The sequence below is a fragment of the Podarcis cretensis genome (assembly GCF_951804945.1).
Source record: "Podarcis cretensis genome assembly, chromosome: 15".
Taxonomy (NCBI): domain Eukaryota; kingdom Metazoa; phylum Chordata; class Lepidosauria; order Squamata; family Lacertidae; genus Podarcis; species Podarcis cretensis.
In genome coordinates, this window is record NC_137185.1 from 39,319,127 (window position 1) to 39,337,219 (window position 18,093).

Here is an 18,093-nt window from a genome sequence, read left to right on the forward strand (position 1 = left end):
TATTGGTTACAGGTGATGAGTGCTATTGGTTTAGGCATTGGTCCTAACCGACTATCCGGCTTCAGCCTGTTCGCTTGAAGTCCGGGAAAGGTTAACCACCAGTAGGGGGAGTCCCGCTGATGCACATCAACTAGGAACTCCCCCGGGGTCACCGCTCAGGGGCATGCCCTAGGCCCTCACCTCCCTAGGCTTCGGACAGGCCCACGCCCCCCAGAATCCTTTATCGGACTTCCCTTCAATATGCGAGGGAGGTGATGTCGCTTCCTCCCCCCTTCCATCTACATAATAACAATACCAATGCCTAACCGCCACTCGAGCAAAAACTCGCCGCCAATACCCTCAAACCTGCAACCAATCCCTAATCCCAGCCATCATATCCGCCAACCACACATCGTTTCCCACATCGCGCGGAGGCTGAGAACCAGCCCCCGCGCGTATGCTGGGAGGGTGAAGCCCGCAACCCCACCTCCTTTCTACGTCGGAAGTGGCTTTGGAGACAGCTATTGTGGTCCTGCTAGTGGGCTTACCACAACCATCAGATTGGCTACTGTTGGAATGTGAAGTCTACACTAGATAGGTCTTTGGCCAGATCCTGCTGGATTGTTCTAATTTCACCATCCTAACACTGGCTTGGGGAACTTGTGGCCCTCCTGATTTGATGGCCTAGAAGTCCCATCATCTCTAAGTATTGGCCATGCTGCCTGGGAGTTGGAATCCAACAATATCTGAAGGGTCACAGGTACCGCATCTCTACTCCCTGACTTTGGACCAGGACCAGAACTTGCCTTTCGGATTGCCCCTGTGGATGGGTTTGGAAGTGCTGGATTTAGTTTAATCAGAGTTCCAAGTAGGTAGTACCACCTAGAGGCATAGGAAGGTCAGGTGGTACCAGGTGGGGAAAATTTCTTGTCAACCCCCATTTATTTATTTATTTATTTATTTATTTATTTTGCCTGCAAAAATGGTTTTATATTACTTCATATTTTCTCACATTCTGGGCCTCTGATAACAAGTAGGCGACTGTGGACAGATACTTAAATAATAATAATAATAATAATTTATTATTTATATCCCGCCCATCTGGCTGGGCCTTCCCAGCCACTCTGGGCGGCTTCCATAAAAACCAAAAATACAGTAAAATCACACGTTAAAAACTTCCCTGAACAGGGCTGCCTTAAGATGTCTTCTGAATGTCAGGTAGTTGTTTATCGCTTTGACATCTGCTGGAAGGGCGTTCCACAGGGTGGGCGCCACTACTGAGAAGGCCCTCTGCCTGGTTCCCTGTAGCTTTGCTTCTCGCAATGAGGGAACCGCCAGAAGGCCCTCGGCGCTGGACCTCAGCGTCCGGGCAGAATGATGGGGGTGGAGACGCTCCTTCAGGTATACTGGACCGAGGCCGTTTAGGGCTTTAAAGATCAGCACCAACACTTTGAATTGTGCTCGGAAACATACTGGGAGCCAATGTAGGTCTTTCAAGACCGGTGTTATATGGTCTCGGCGGCCGCTCCCAGTCACCAGTCTAGCTGCCGCATTCTGGATTAGTTGTAGTTTCCGAGTCACCTTCAAAGGTAGCCCCATGTAGAGTGCATTGCAGTAGTCCAAGCGGGAGATAACCAGAGCATGCACCACTCTGGCGAGACAGTCCGCAGGCAGATAGGGTCTCAGCCTACGTACCAGATGGAGCTGGTAAACAGCTGCCCTGGACACAGATTTGACCTGTGCCTCCATGGACAGCTGTGAGTCCAAAATGACTCCCAGGCTGCGCACCTGGTCCTTCAGGGGCACAGTTACCCCATTCAGGACCAGGGAATCCTCCACACCTGCCCGCCTCCTGTCCCCCAGAAACAGTACTTCTGTCTTGTCAGGATTCAACCTCAATCTGTTAGCCGCCATCCATCCTCCAACCGCCTCCAGACACTCACACAGGACCTTCACCGCCCTCACTGGTTCTGATTTAAAAGAGAGGTAGAGCTGGGTATCATCTGCATACTGATGAACACCCAGCCCAAACCTCCTGATGATCTCTCCCAGCGGCTGCATGTAGATGTTGAAAAGCATGGGGGAGAGGACAGAACCCTGAGGCACCCCACAAATGAGAGCCCAGGGGTCTGAACACTCATCCCCCACCACCACTTTCTGAACACGGCCCAGGAGGAAGGAGCGGAACCACTGTAGGACAGTGCCCCCAGCTCCCAGCCCCTCAAGATGGTCCAGAAGGATGTTATGGTCGATGGTATCAAACGCCGCTGAGAGATCCAGCAGAACTAGGAAACAGCTCTCACCTTTGTCCCTAGCCCGCCGGAGATCATCAACCAGTGCGACCAAGGCAGTTTCAGTCCCATGATGAGGCCTGAATCCCGACTGGAAGGGATCCAAATGGTCCGCTTCTTCCAGGCGTGCCTGGAGTTGTTCAGCAACCACTCGCTCAATCACCTTGCCCGAGAATGGAAGATTTGAAACTGGGCGATAGTTGGCCATTGTGGCCGCATCTAAAGATGGTTTTTTAAGAAGCGGTTTAATAACTGCCTCTTTCAGCGGGTCTGGGAAGGCTCCCTCACGGAGGGAAGCATTCACCACCCCACGAAGCCCATCGCCCAGTCCTTCCCAGCTAGCTTTTATAAGCCAGGATGGGCAAGGATCCAGGAGACAGGTGGTTGGTTTCACTCGTCCAAGCAGCCTGTCCACATCCTCGGAGGTAACAGATTGGAATTGATCCCACTCAACTTGACTAGACAGAACTCTAGCACTCTCCCGCCCTGGCCCTGCTCCCACGGTGGAGTCTACTTCTTCCCGAATCTGAGCGATTTTATCTGCAAAAAACTTTGCAAAATCATTGCAGGAGAACATGTGGCCCGTACTGGGCCCCGATGTTACAGGTGGTTCCGCTAAATTGTGAACCACCTGAAAAAGTCTCCTGCTGCTGTTTTCTGCAGATGCAATAGAGGCGGTGAAGAAATTCTTCGCCGTCGCTATCGCCACTTGGTAGGCTCGACGTTGAGCTCTAACCTGTGTCCGATCAGATTCGGAATGAGTTATCCGCCACCGGCGCTCTAGCCGTCTCAAAGATTGTTTCATTGCCCTCAGATCCGTGGAAAACCACGGGGCTGTCCGGGCTCCATGCAATCGGAGAGGGCGCTTCGGAGCCAAACAGTCAATAGCCCTGGTTAACTCCACATTCCAGCGGGCCACCAGGGAATCGGCTGAAAGGCCATCAACATGGGATAAAGCATCCCCTACCACTCTCTGGAAACCATTTGGATCCATTAAGTGGCGGGGGCGGACCATCCGAATTGGTCCCACCTCCCTGCAGAGGGGATGGGTCGCAGAGAAGTCCAGTTGCACCAGGAAGTGATCTGACCATGGCACTTCTTTTGTTTCACTTTTACTTAGTGTCAGATCACCAACATCCATAGAGGTAAACACCAGGTCCAAGGCATGTCCGCGGCTATGGGTTGGGCCAGACTTATTCAGGGACAGCCCCATGGAGGCCATGCTTTCCACGAAGTCCCAAGCTGCCCCTTGTAAGGTCGTGTCGGCATGGATGTTAAAATCCCCTAGGACGACCAAGCTAGGTGTCTCTACGGGATGGATTGTGTTTTGGCTTGTGTGATTTTATTTATATTTATTGCTTATTTATTTAATAAATTTTATTTTTAAAAACCCTGCAAAGTGGTTTACCAAAACAAAAACAAAAAACGTATCAGTTAATATCTTGACCCTGCTCCACTGAATTGAAATTTCAGCCTTCATGACATAGGAAAACGGCCAAGTAAACAGCTATTTTTGTGGAGGAGGGTCAAGATATTAACTGATATGCATGAAATTTCATATATAGCTATATAATCCCTAGTGTAGTAAGAGAAGATCTTTGGAGCGGGCAATTTTTAAAAAAAGTTTTTTATGAACCGCCCTAGTAGGGCAGTAATTGTTCCTTGGTCATTTGTCACCCCCCTCCATGATGGCACCTGGGGCACCCCACCCCCCTTCCTATGCCCCTGTAATACCACACTGAGCAACTGATTCATCGAGAAGCATGCTTGCCTACATCCAAGCCAAAGCACCCAATACATTTTTATGGAAAGTTTAAAAAAATTTCAATGAATCTCCCCCGACCCAATTTAATATCTATTTAATGAACCTGAACGACCCTCAATTTAACCACTAGGCCCTACACTGCATCACTGAAAAGCTCTGCCTTAGGACAATTTACCTGACTGCTGTAGCCTTTTAAAGATTTTTTTTTTTTTTACAAGTTAAAATAAACATTTAGACTGGAGTTTATTGAGGTTATCACACCGTAATGTTCACATGATTAAAAGACCATATTTTGAGTTTTCATATTTATGAGGCATTAGTCAAGTGGGATCATAATTAACTCAAAATTAAAGGTGCAATAAAGGTGTAATTACAATCTTCACCATTGATTAAAGCGTCAGTGTATATTTAGGCTCTAAAAGCAAACACCAAGGCACCTGTGGCAGGTTAACAGGAAATCAATTAGCTGAACATAGGTTAATTGCCGTACCTGTCTTGTTTTATTTAAGTAAAATTCAATTTCAGGAAGATAACCCTTTTTGAACAGTTTTAATACATTGACTGTCGTGTCAATAGAAATTCATTTGTTATGCAAATGTGGAACCTAGAAGCAGATCCTCTGGCTGTTGGTCTGCATTGGAGCCTTTATAGAGGCTCAGTGGTTATTTTCTTCCTCTCAGATGTGGTTAGATATCATATTACATAACTACCGTATTTTTTGCTCTATAAGACTCACTTTTTCCCTCCTAAAAAGTAAGGGGAAATGTGTGTGCATCTTATGGAGCGAATGCAGGCTGCGCAGCTATCCCAGAAACCAGAACAGCAAGAGGGATCGCTGCTTTTGTTGCGCAGCGATCCCTCTTGCTGTTCTGGCTTCTGAGATTCAGAATATTTTTTTTCGTTTTCCTCCTACAAAAACTAGGTGCGTCTTATGGTCTGGTGCGTCTTATGGAGCGAAAAATACGGGTACTTTTTATACCAACTGGTACCAATCAGAAGCTCGAACGGTTTCTGTAATTCTGGGATGTCTCACTTAAATCGGGAGGGTTAAGTGGTATGGGACACATTTGTAACAATTCACTTCTTATGCCAAAGTCGTTAGGGGTATCTTAAACTCTTAGCATGCTTAACAAATTATGGCTCCCAGACTTCTTTGAGGGGGAAGACATAAGCATCATAGTGCTTTAACATGTATTGTGTGAATGTGGCCAAAGTTACTCAAAGGTGATTTCTTTTTTGGCTAAAAAAACCCCTTAAGAGTATGCTTTAATGAACATTCATCAGTGCATTTAAATGCAGAAAACCAAAACTGTATTCCAGCTGTTACTGTGTCTTAATAGCTTAGAGGGTTTTTCAGAATTATTCCATTATGCTTATCTGAACACTGATTTAATATTTAATTAGGCTCCCCGGCCTAATTGCCAGGGAAAGACACCTCTGAGTCATAAAATGTTGTTTCTTTTGAAAAACAACTTATAATGAACTAAATTTCTTGTCGTGGTAATATGTAGACTGTATAAATGTCTGCGTTCTGTCTCATTAGGTTTAAAACAATATATATTTTTTCAATTAAAGTTGAACAAAGGACAATGTTTGCTTTCAGAGGCAAGATTGAATTCTGAAAACAGTAATTTATTATTATTTTAGCTCTGACAGGCTGGGTGTTAATTTGGTGTTTATTCAACCTGCACTGTGCATGCATTAAATTCTCCCCACCAAATAACAAATGAGTTCAGACATTCTGCATTAGGTGCATCGTTAATTTCTATGGCAAATTTCTGATTACCTTCCAACATTTACTCCCTTCAACGTATATCTGGCCTCCAGCACTCAAAGATCAAGTTAACAGGACTGTTTGGCTGAATCCAGAGAAATGGATAAGCAAATCTTTATGCTCAGCAAGGCTTTCCCTTCTTTCAGGACAGCCGTACCTCTCTCCTCTGTGACCCATAGCTTTAATAATGGGTGCTACCCTAGGCTCAGATAAGCCAAGTGATTCACCTCCTCTACAAATCAATAAATAGCTCAACAACTGTAAGCCAATCCAAATCACTTCAGACTCATTCAGGGCCCAATCCTTAGCTTTCCCCCCTTGCCCCACTCCTTCTAGATGCCTGTAGTCCTTGGGGAAATTACCATACATTTCCTGTCACAACTTATTTCTGGCAGGCCAGATAACAGCACACCGGGCATCAGAAAGGGAGCACTGACCCAGGGCTCCAGCATAGGTCAGCCAAGGGTGAACACCTGACGTAGGTGAAAAGCCCGGGAATAGACTCTGCTCATTCCCCAGATACTCCCCTGGACTCAGGCATGGGCACAACCCCCTCTTGCCCACTATCGTAGTTCTTGCACATCTGTCTGTCCCTTTAGTCTTTTTTTTTAAAAAAATAATTTTTTATTAAGATTTTAAAGGTTACAGAAAAAAAGGGAAAAGAAAAGAGAACAAAAATATATATAACAATAGAAAAAACAATACATATAAAAAAAATCATCAAAAAACAGAAAAAAGAAAAAAGAAATAAGAAACAAGTCAAACCTTTAAATCACTTACTTACATTCACTTATTTCCTTGACTTCCTCACGCCTCCCATTTTTGTATTCTAATTCAGTTAGATATTCCAGCAAATCCTTCAAACTTTGTTTTTTATCCTAATAATTTATCTTAATATACTATAATTTTACATTCTCTCTTTCACCAATTCATTTTTACTTAATCCTTTATATCTTTTCTGCTAAAACCACATAATTCCCCCCCCCAACATCTCTCTAACATTCCTTAATTTTACAATATTTCTGAAGATAAACTTTAAATTTCTTCCAATCTTCTTCCACCGACTCTTCTCCTTGGTCTCGGATTCTGCCAGTCATCTCAGCCAATTCCATGTAGTCCATCACCTTCATCTTGTCTGTCCCTTTAGTCAGAGCTCAGATGACAGCTGTCAAACAACCAAATCAGAAAGAAATCCACAAATTCCCATGAATTTCCCTCCTCCCCTTTCTTCCTGCATCTTCTCTATTAATTCTTGAGAATGCAATGGTGGATTAATTAGATTACCATCGTTGCTTTTCTTTTCTTCTTTTCTTTTTAAGTGCAACATTTATTATTTGATTTCATTTAATAAGTTATGTAGGCAAACAATGAAAAGCAAAGGTATATAAATTGCAATCTTTTCAACTATATCTACTACACCTGATATTCAGTGTCATAATACAATACAATTTTACATTATAGAACCATTAACACCATTTGTCTGCACAGTTCCCTCTATTCTCAATCCTAAAAATATACTTAATGAATTTATAATCTTAACAGAAGAGAAATAATGATAATTGTTGCTCAAATTTATATCATAATGATTATATTGATTCTGATTGCAAAATGGTTAAATATTCTGATTAAATATTCCAATACACAATGAGGTGTATGACAACTACCACTTAATGACAAACAACCGCTTTTGAGGTAAAGTGGTTGAGAGAATGGTCACCAAACAGTTTCAGAATGAACAGATTAGCTGAACTCCCCCAGGAGCATCGGTCACTCCATGGGGCACCTTCCATGGCACTCGGTCACTCCATCGGTCACTCCATGGGGCACCTTCCATGGCACTCCATGGGGCACCTTCCATCGGGAACTCCATGGGGCACCTTCCATGGCAAGATGTGGTGCCTACATTGGACTGGGTTTATAGTTTGCATTGATTTCAATCTGGATTTAGACCTGTGTTGTCTTGTTTGATGACATGTATTGGGAGAGAGAAAACCAAGGTGTGTCTCTGCTAATGCTCCTTGACTTCTCAGCGGCATTCCATGCCATTGACCATGGATGGTATCCTCCTAGAGTGACTTTGCAAGTTGTATATTAGAGGCACAATGATGATCCCGCTCCTATCTGCAGAACTGCTACCAGAAGTTGGTGAACTTATGCCCGGCCCTGTCGCAATTGCACTGTGGGGGTCCCACAAGATTCCATGTTTTCTGTCCCCCATGATCTTTAACATCTATGCTGTATTAGGTCACGATCTGGAGATTTGGAGTGAGGTGGGTCTCTGCAGGTGGGTCTCTGCAGGTGCTGGATCAGGGTCTAGAGGTGATAATAGCCCAAATGAGGACCAGACCAACAAACTGAAATGGCCTCTTGACAGGACAGATGTGTCTGTGAAGTGTGGAGATGGCCTATTTCAGAGGGAATTTCAGTGATGGAACAGCTTATCTTGAGGACCCAACATTTATGGCCCAGGTGGCCAAGGAACAAAGAATTTCTAATTCCAGCTATGGCCATTCCTCATCTAGTCACAGTGACCGATGCTTTGGTCCACATCACTTGCGAGGCTGCCTTTGATGGGGGGGGAGGGAGGGATAGAGAGATTGTAGGCTGGTTAAGGGGTGGGGGAGGAGAGGGAAAATTCTGCAGCCCAGCTGGTTTGAGGGGAGAGAGAGCTGTTGGGGGGGGGGGGGAGAGAAAGGACTGGTTGATTCCATTAGACTGGTCATTTGATCTGCTTCAGCTGAAAAAAACCTGGGCCTTTGATTCTTCCAGTTGAAAAGGTCAGTGCTGGAGAATGGGACGTGAACCCAGGTTAGTTGTGCCTGGAGACCTGCAGGCATTTGCCTCAGAGGGTAAAGACTCTGTGGAGTTGAGGTCAGGCCTTCTCCTTTCTCATGCCACCTTTTGAACAACCTGTCTTCTTACATCAACTAAGGCTGTTCCCAATTCATCCCCATCCCTCACAGGTGAGCTCTGTGTTTTTCTTTTTACTTGCTCCAGATGAGCAAGGCCTCTGCTCAAATCCTCTATGCTGCAATCCAACAGGGTGTTTTCCATCTCATTGGCCTCCCCAAGCTCTTCTTCTTTGCCTACAGCACCCAATTCCCTCAGCTTGTCCAGGGGACACCCAGAGGAGCCATGTTGGCTTGTCCTCCCCCCACTCGCAGGGTCCTCAGGATGCTGAGACCAAAGAAATGAGTGAGTCTGATATGGGGACCTTCTGCCTGAGGGTGCATCATCTTGAATTGGGGATGGCGTCAGGTCGGGTGAACAAGAGTGTGATCGACAGGGACAGGATTGGGGCGAGACCCATAAGGGGGAGGGTCCTCTTCTTCAGGATCAGAAAGTTCCAGGGGCAGAGGGTTTATGCAGAGGAACCTTTTCTAAGACTGGCAGAAACTTGCAAGGCTTCATCAAAGCAGGTTTCAACGTCAAATCATTCAACAATTCTCCATAGTCATGTTCATCCCATTTCCCAGTTTTCCTAAGGAACTCCAACAATTTCAAAATTCTGCCGCCATCTATCATTCAAATTCAGGCCAAGCAACAAGTTCACCGAGGACATAAAGGGGCCATTCCTGCTGGCAAAATTGCCTTACTTTTTGCCTGGTCCAGTTGCCCCCCAGCCCTTCCACCAGGACACACCAGTTCTTTAGGACTCATCCCAGTGGACTACAAAGGGGCACCTTCCTAGACCAAGAACTCATCCTTTTTCTTCTCTTTATTTCTAGGTTTTTGGCTATACTTTTAAAATATATAAATTTCATAATTTTTACAAGCATTTTAGCATGTCAATGTTTGACTTCCTTCCCTCTGTTTCTGTGATTCCCTAAATGTATAAATTTCATAATTTTTACAAGCATTTTAGCATGTCAATGTTTGACTTCCTTCCCTCTGTTTCTGTGATTCCTTAAATTTATTTTTTAATATCTTCTGCATATCCAAATTCATCTACTTGCTCATTTAATTATCTATTTTAAATATACATTTTTATGAAACTGCAGGTTATTACAAGAATCCTACCCATGTTTTTTATCTGTTTGCTATTTACCTATAAATATTCAATAAACCATTTCTATTTTTTAATAAAAATTTTGTTATCTTGATTTCTTATTCTTCCAGCAAATTTTGCCATTTCTGCATATTCCATTAAGTTTTTGTATCCATTCTTCCTTTGCTGGGACTTCGCTTCTTTCCATTTTGGGGCGAGTAGCATTCTTGCTGCTGTAGTAGCATACATAAATAAATTTCTATACAGTTTACATAGTGCTGTCGGTATAATTCCCCAAGGAAAAGCTTCTTGCTTTTTGTTTTTTTACAAAGGTTATTTTGAAGATCCTTTTCAATTCATTATATATCATTTCCCCGTAAGCTTTAACCTTACTACAAGACCACCACATATGAGAAAAAGAACCTTCTTTCTCTTTACCTTTCCAACACTTGTTTGATTTAGGTTTATACTTTTTATAGTAAGAGAACCCACACAAGCGACACTGACACAACCCCCCCCCCACATACAGTAAGTAGAAGAACAGAAGCACCCCCACCCCACTCACCACTGCCGCCCCCTCTTGCCCCTTTTTCTTCCTAACCTAACACTGTATGTAACAGTAATGTCTCACAACAAATGAAGCTGATCTGTGGAAACTGCAACTTGAAAAATGAGACAATGCACAAAAGTTTCAAAACTAATAATTCTTTAATGACAAATATATATATATTTAAAAAGAAATGAAGCAAAGGGAGAAGGACCCTGGAACCTGTTCAGACAAAGCTGTCCTGCCCGTGGGAAGGTAGATAGGGGAGACCTGGCACACCTAACCCCAATAAAGAGAAACCCCCCCCAAAGATAAAATCCTATGAGACCCAAAAGGAAGCCGAAAAGATAGAGAAAGGGGGCATCCGAGGGAACAAAATTACCTTCGAAGAAAGGCCTAAAGTTAGTTAGTTAGTTTTATTGCGGCAAAAGCCAGCGACACAGAACACCACAAGATCAAACAAAAGGAAATCAACAACAACATCCAAAAAAAAAAAAATACACAAGGGAACTTCGCAGTGTGCCATTCAGCAAAAGAGATTTACGCTTCCTGATTGTTAAAGTGCAAAATTTGGCCACCTCATATGATATTGAGCTTGAGGAATCTTCCAGAAGGTATTTTCGTAGAATTTCGGGGGAGGATTCCAAATAATGTTGTAGGGGTATAAATTTTGATAAAAGAGGCAAAATAAGTTGAACTCGTTCTTCACTATAAAATTCGCAAAATAGAAGGATGTGAGTGACAGATTCTACCTTATTAGACATACAGGGGCAGAGACGCGCATGCATTGGTACCCGCCTAAATTTGCCGTACAGCACTGCTGAGGGCATTGTCTCAAAGCGGGCTCTGGAGAAAGCCCATCTATAAGCTTCGTTAGTGATGTTAGTTAAGTAAGGGGCAGCTGCAAAATTAGGCCGAGCTTTTAAACAGAAAGGCCTAAAAAAACCTCTACCCCACCCCACCAGGGGATGAAAGACACACAGAACCTCCGGAGGAAAGGAAAACATCAAGCCAGGGGATGACATGCTCCTGAATGTCATTTCTGAGTGCTTGGAGCAATCGTGGTACTCTTGGCCACTTTCACAGTTCAGCCCATCTGCAAAGGAGGGGTGGGCGTTGTAGAGGTGGCAGTCGTCGTGGCACCAGACTCCTTGATACACCTCTGCCCATTTCCGGTTCTTGGGCTCCTGCTGTCTCTCCTTGGCTGAGAAAGGCATCATAGGAAAGCGAATCGCCTGTGAGGAAGAGAACAAACTCCAGTCAAAGTCAGACCTACTTTGCACCTATGTGCCAATCCCTCCCTTGCAATTTATAAGGCAACAGAGGGGGAAAGCCAGAGATTCTGGCTACACACCATGGAGGCAAAGGAAACTGATGACCTCATTTTTCCTCTGCTACAGCGTCGCCTATATAACGGCCAGGGAGGCTGGTTTAGTCGCTGCGAACTGTAAGGGAGGGAGGGGGAAGCTGGACCATGTTGCACTCCCAATGACATCACCAGGGGGTGCAACAGAGTCACCCAAGGTCTATTATCCTTTGTAGTAAAAAAAGAAAAAAAAGGCTTGTAGCAACACGTTGGGTTGCAGATTCCAAAGCAGCAGCTGCTGCAATCCCCCCCCCCAAAGTGTGACAAATAAGGTTAAAATGGTCTTTAAAGGGTGTCACACTAAAAACCATCCTCCCCACCCCTGCCCCCACCCTGAAGGGCCTCACCCTCCTTGCCTACTTCAGCTGGCCCAAACACTTTCCCAAGTCTGGGGGGAGTCACGCTGCCTGCTGCTTCTCCCCAGCCCTGCGATTCCACGCCACAGCCACCCTTCCTTCCTAGAGGGGGGCGCAGGATGGCTATGGAAGGAGACCTAGACACAGTCCCAGTCCGGCAGGAAGCTTCTCCCATGTGCACCAGGTGACTCTTGCACCACTGTCTTGCCATGAGATTTGAACCCGGGTCTCTCTGGGTCTAGTCCAACACTCTAACCGTCCCACACCACACTGCCTCTCCCACCTTCCCAAGGAGAGGACCCGGGAGATGGCAGTGAGATAGCAGAAGGACCTGAAGGAAGAAGGAGAGCCAATTACCCAAGGAGCTCAGCAGGTGAAGGTGGTCATTTCCCAGCCAGAATTGTGTCAGCTGGCTTCCAAAAGCTCTCTTCCAAGAACGCCAGTCCTGGTCAAAATCCAGAGCCATCACTCCGCCTTGGGAACACCTGCAAGGACATGATGACAAGGTATCTTTTAGGCCTTCATTTGAGTCTTTTACATTTCATTGAATACAACCGTACATTCTTTCCTTGACTTCCCTTCCCCCTTCCATGGTTCTATTTCTTTCTCCATTAAGACTGGATGTGGCGTTTGCCCGTTCATTTAGAAAATGTTTGAACGGGGGGGGGGGAGAGATAGGGTTAAAAATATAGACCAATAGGAAAGCTGGAGGCGGAGCCTACCTGTGTATAAAAGGGCTTAGCCCAAGGTTTGAGTGAGTTGTTGTTGGGAGTTGTTGGTGGGTAGTTGGTTGGTTTTAGTGGGTTGGCTGGTTGGGAAAGGCAGTTGGAGGAGCAGTTGGCAGGCAGTTGGAGATAGACATTAGGGCAGTTGGTTCTTGATTGAGGGGTGGTAGAAGAGATAGAAAGAGGAAAATAAGACTAAGAAAGTAAAGAGTAACAACGTTTGGAATACCGTAACAGTTTGTTTGTGTCTGAAATAAAATACACTCTTCTTTATTAATTGAGAACCTGACTGAGGCTGAAGTGATTTTACCGGGGAGGACCTGGTTGGTGGCAGCGGATTGGTGGTGTACAGGTCAATAGTCTGTGAGACGACCGGGGGCTCTGTATGAACGCCACAAAATTGGCGGCAGTGGCGTGATAAATATGCCCGTGGTGGAATAAAAGAATATGCCCGTGGTGGGAGAAATAAATACATCTGTGGTGGGATAGATTTATACGCCCGTGGTGGGATTGTTTATACGCTCGTGAAGAGGAAGTTGGATCTGGGAGTGAGGTTATTTTGGAAGAGGTATTGGACTTGTGGTTGGAGGAAGTGTCTGTGCAGGGCCAGTGTGAAGACCCAGTGCAAGGCTCCAAGGCCAAAGTCTAAAAGAAAACCTAGCCAGACCACAAGTGCTCAATATGCCACCTAAAAAGTCAAGAAATCCTGTTAGGGAACCAACCTAGGAAAGCTCTTAGGGAGAGGAAGATGGGAATCCTCAGGGAGAAGGGCAGAGTTTAGAGGAGATATCAGAAATTCCTTCTGAGGCAGTAGAGCCTAGACTCTTTAGAATTTGAAAAATGGAAGTTGGAACAGAAATACAAATTTAAATTAGAGAGAGAAAAATTAAGGCTGAACAAGAAAGAGATAAAATGAAAGTTGAACAAGAAAAAGAAAGAGATAAAATGAAAGCTGAAGAAGAAAGAGAAAGAGAAAGGGAGCAGTACCATCTGTGGGGAAAAGAGATGCAATTTCAGTTAGAAATGCGGAAAATGGAATTGGCATCTGTGGAAAACCAAAATAATAATAATAGCACAAATGATCAAAGTCAGGTTAAGATAGACCTCAAGCGTTTTCCTGAGTTGAAAGAGAAGGATAATCCGGAGGCTTTTATCGTCTCATTTGAAAGAGCATGCAAAGATTTCCAAGTAAAAGATGAGGAAAAAATGATAGTATTAAGGGTTAGAATTAGTGGAACCTTAGCCAAAATATATGTGCAAATTCCAGAAGACCAGTCTAGAAATTTTGACATGTTTAAACAATTAATTTACACCCGATTTGGAATCACCTCAGAACAGTTAAGAAAGAAGTTCAGGGGTGTGACAAAAGTGAGGGAAGAAACGTTTGCTCAACTTGGAGCCAAAATTTCAAATTACCTCACAAAGTGGCTAGAGCAGGAGGGTGCCAATTCAGTTCAGAAGATCACGGAGATTATAGCGCTCGAACAATTTTATACAACTATCAATGAGAAATTGAAATATCTGGTAAAAGAATGACATCCCAAAACTATACAGGAGGCAGCCACATTAGCTGACCAAATTAATGAAATTAGAGACCATGGATTTGATGGTCTGAAATTTGGCGGGAAAGTGTGGGAGTACGCCAAAAACAAATTTCAATATGCCAAGGAAAGCCCTACCTCAGTGACAAATAAGGGAAATATGCCACAAACTAAAAGTCCAACTGACAAGGCCCTGACTAACATTGGTCCCACTGAAGGAGAAGGAAATAAAAATAATTATACTGGGTACAGGGAAATAAAGTGCTGGATGTGTGGTAAATTAGGCCACAGGAGTTTGGACTGCGGGGATGGAAAGGGTAAAACTGTGAATTTGGGTTCTCAAAAACAGACTTATTGTATCCACTCAGTGGTGCTGGAAGAGGCTAGGCAGGTTGCTAAGGAAACCGAGGTTTTAGCTAGGCCTGAGCCTGAGGAAAATTTTGAAGCTCGTGTGGTACAATGCTACTTGATTAAACAGGATAGTTTCCTCTTGAGAAATGCTGGGGAAAACATCTGGGTTGATGATAAAAAGTATCTTGGGTTAAGAGACACCAGCTCACAGATTACAATCGTCCATCCGGACATAATTTCCACCACTAAATTACTACCTGAGAAAACAATAAAATTAAAAGGAATTGCCAAAGAACCAGTGATCCTAAAAGTAGCTGAAGTGGATATTAACTTCCGTGATTGGCCTGGGAAGTGGCAGGCAGCCATTTCTGAGGAAGTTCCAGCAGCAGTTCTTATCAGCTGGGATCTCCTAGAGCATGTTAAGAGTGCATTTGTAGTTACTCGCTCAAAGGGGAGCCAAGAATCACCCGCTACTGAGGAAACTGAAACAGTTGCCAGTGGAGGCACGGCTGGGAAACCTCTCTTGGAAGGTTTGGGCAGAGCAGAAACTGAAGCCGTTATAGTTCCTTTTAAAAACACCCATAAGGCTAATTTCGCTCAGGAGCAAAAAGGGGGTGTTGGGTTAAGCAGTTGTTTTGAGGCGGCTAAGTCTGCTGCTCCTTTAACCCCTGAACGCCCAGAGAGATTCTGTGAAGAAAATGGGCTGTTGTATAGGGAACTCCTTGCCACACCGTATGGGGGGTGGGGTGGAGGAGGAATCCATAAACAGCTGGTAATCCCTCATACCTATAGAGAAAAGATTTTGCAACAAGCCCATAATAGCATTTTTGGTGCACACATGGGAATAACACGCGCTAAATGAAGGGTTGCACAGAACTTCTACTGGCCAGGCATGGGGAAACAAATCAAGCTATATTGCCAGGCATTCAATATTTGCCAATAACTCTGTTCAGTTATCCCTCCTGATCAAACTTCTTTAAGGAGGGAGGGATGTGGTGTTTACCCATTCATTTAGAAAATGTTTGAACAGGGGGAGAGATAGGGTTAAAAATATAGACCAATAGGAAAGCTGGAGGCGGAGCCTACCTGTGTATAAAAGGGCTTAGCCCAAGGTTTGAGTGAGTTGTTGGTGGGTAATTGGTTGGTTTTAGTGGGTTGGCTGGTTGGGAAAGGCAGTTGGAGATAGACAGTTAGGGCAGTGGGTTCTTGATTGAGGGGAGGTAGAAGAGAGAGAGAGAGGAAAATAAGACTAAGAAAGTAAAGAATAGCAACATTTGGAATACCGTAACAGTTTGTTTGTGTCTGAAATAAAACACACCCTTTTTTATTAATTGAGAACCTGACTGAGGCTGAAGTGATTTTACCGGGGAGGACCTGGTTGGTGGCAGTGGATTAATGGTATACAGTTCAATAGTCCGTGAGACGACCGGGGGCTCCATACGAACGCCACACTGCCTATTTTAATTTCCCCATATATTCCTATTTCTCCCTTCCCACTATATCTAGCATACTTTACACTACTGAATTTACAATAACCCTGCTAACGTTTTAACTCGATTAGCAAACAATGGTGGAAATCTGCGGGGCCTGCCTGGCTCAGCAATGCCCACACCACCAGGGAACCTCCAGTGCGTGGGCCAAGTTTGGCCACCAAGGTCTTTTGTCCAAACTGGGCCCACCTGCCCCACACCTGACATCCGCTGTGCCCTGTGGAGAGCGGGATTGAGCTGCCTGAAGCTCAGCCGATGGGTGATGAGTTCAATCCTTCCTGCTTGGCATCCATGAGAGAGTTCCCCATGGGACTTGGCCAGACCCTGCAGGAAGCAGGACTGAACACACCCAGCGCTGCCCCTCATCAGCTGATTTGCAGGGAGGCCTGTCCTGTTTGCTTCTTCTCTTCTCTTCTCAAGCTCCTGGGGGCCCATTCACCCACCCACAGGGCAGAGAGAGATAAAGTTCTTCCAAAACCAGGACACCAAGGTGTCCTTACCACCATTGTCTCCAGGGTTTCACAAACTGGCAATGGATCTCCCAAGCTCTCCTTGGAGATTGAACTTGCGACCCTTCTGGATGCAACAAGTGTGTTTTACCCACCAAACTACAGCTTGTCCCCAGCAGGAAACCACAGCTCCCCATCCTTCCCCCACCCCACTAGCTATGCCACTGAGTGGTATCCCAGAACCAAGAGGGCACTGCTGCCTCCAGTTGCCAAGGTATCTCTGGGTGCTTCTGCTTTACCTCTAGCAAGTTTTCCTTGGCTTTAGGTGGCTTTTACTCAAGGTAGAAGACACGGCTCCTGTGTCTAGTCAGCAATTGGACTGGTGGCCATCTAGGTGCATTTTGCCCATGGGGTCAGTGGCAGAGAGGGCTAAGATGGGACACAGGAGTTCTGAGTGGATGGGATTCCTATTTAGTTGTCACTATTCTCCTATTGTCACTATTTTTGGGACGCAGGTGGCGCTGTGGGTTAAAGCCTCAGCGCCTAGGGCTTGCCGATTGAAAGGTCGGCGGTTCGAATCCCTGCGGCGGGGTGCGCTCCCGCTGCTCGGTCCCAGCGCCTGCCAACCTAGCAGTTCGAAAGCACCTCCGGGTGCAAGTAGATAAATAGGGACCGCTTACCAGCGGGAAGGTAAACGGCGTTTCCGTGTGCGGCTCTGGCTCGCCAGAGCAGCGATGTCACGCTGGCCACGTGACCCGGAAGTGTCTCCGGACAGCGCTGGCCCCTGGCCTCTTAAGTGAGATGGGCGCACAACCCCAGAGTCTGTCAAGACTGGCCCGTACGGGCAGGGGTACCTTTACCTTTTACTTTATTCTCCTATTTGACTGCCAACAGGTTTTGGAGATGGGGCAAAGGCGGCAAAGGCACACACCACCCCTCTTGGTTGGAAAAATGATTAGTCTGCTGATGAGGTGCCTCGCCCCTCAGAGGATGCTCCTGCAGGCGTTTGGGAATTAAATTTTGCCACGTTTCTGAATTCTATGGGTTAGCATTGTTGGCTTGTGGGCTAAATCTCCTCTAATGTCCTACTTTGCTATACTGGTAGCACTCCTCAGTTGGGCAAGACCCTTCCCTCTGGGTCCAAGCTGAGAGGTTTACCGAGCGGGCACAGACTCACCTTGGTCAATGGAGGGAAGCTCTCATCGCCTGACTCGATGTCTCCAATTTTCTGGAGGCTTTGTATGTATTTCAGCTCTGATGGGCTGGGGTTGAATGGGGTGGGCTGGAGGGGCTACTTCAGGAGGCTGGGTGTCTGGACATATGGGGGGTTGGGAGGGAGGTTCAGGTGGGGGGGACCCCAGCCAGAAATGCTGGACAGGGGTCTCCAGTGGGTAGGGAGGGAAGGGTGAGAGGGGGGTGCCCACCCATGTGGATGTGAGCCAGATGTTAAGGGCTTGCGGCAATCCACATG

The 18,093-nt window shown here is 45.6% G+C and overlaps 1 long non-coding RNA gene across 3 annotated transcripts; it reads right to left on the reverse strand.

Moving 5' to 3' along the window:
• Positions 1 to 11,292: 11,292 nt before the first annotated feature.
• LOC307203976 lies at positions 11,293 to 17,953 on the reverse strand. Of its 3 annotated transcripts, XR_013833408.1 has the most exons (4): positions 17,508 to 17,953; positions 16,922 to 17,120; positions 12,424 to 12,551; positions 11,293 to 11,579 (listed from the first exon to the last, which is right to left on the reverse strand). It is a non-coding gene; the product is annotated as an uncharacterized lncRNA (long non-coding RNA). The 3 variants fall into 3 exon arrangements; XR_013833407.1 differs by lacking the exon at positions 16,922 to 17,120 and having other exon boundaries at positions 17,800 to 17,953; XR_013833409.1 differs by lacking the exons at positions 16,922 to 17,120; positions 17,508 to 17,953 and adding an exon at positions 12,789 to 13,451.
• Positions 17,954 to 18,093: the final 140 nt, after the last annotated feature.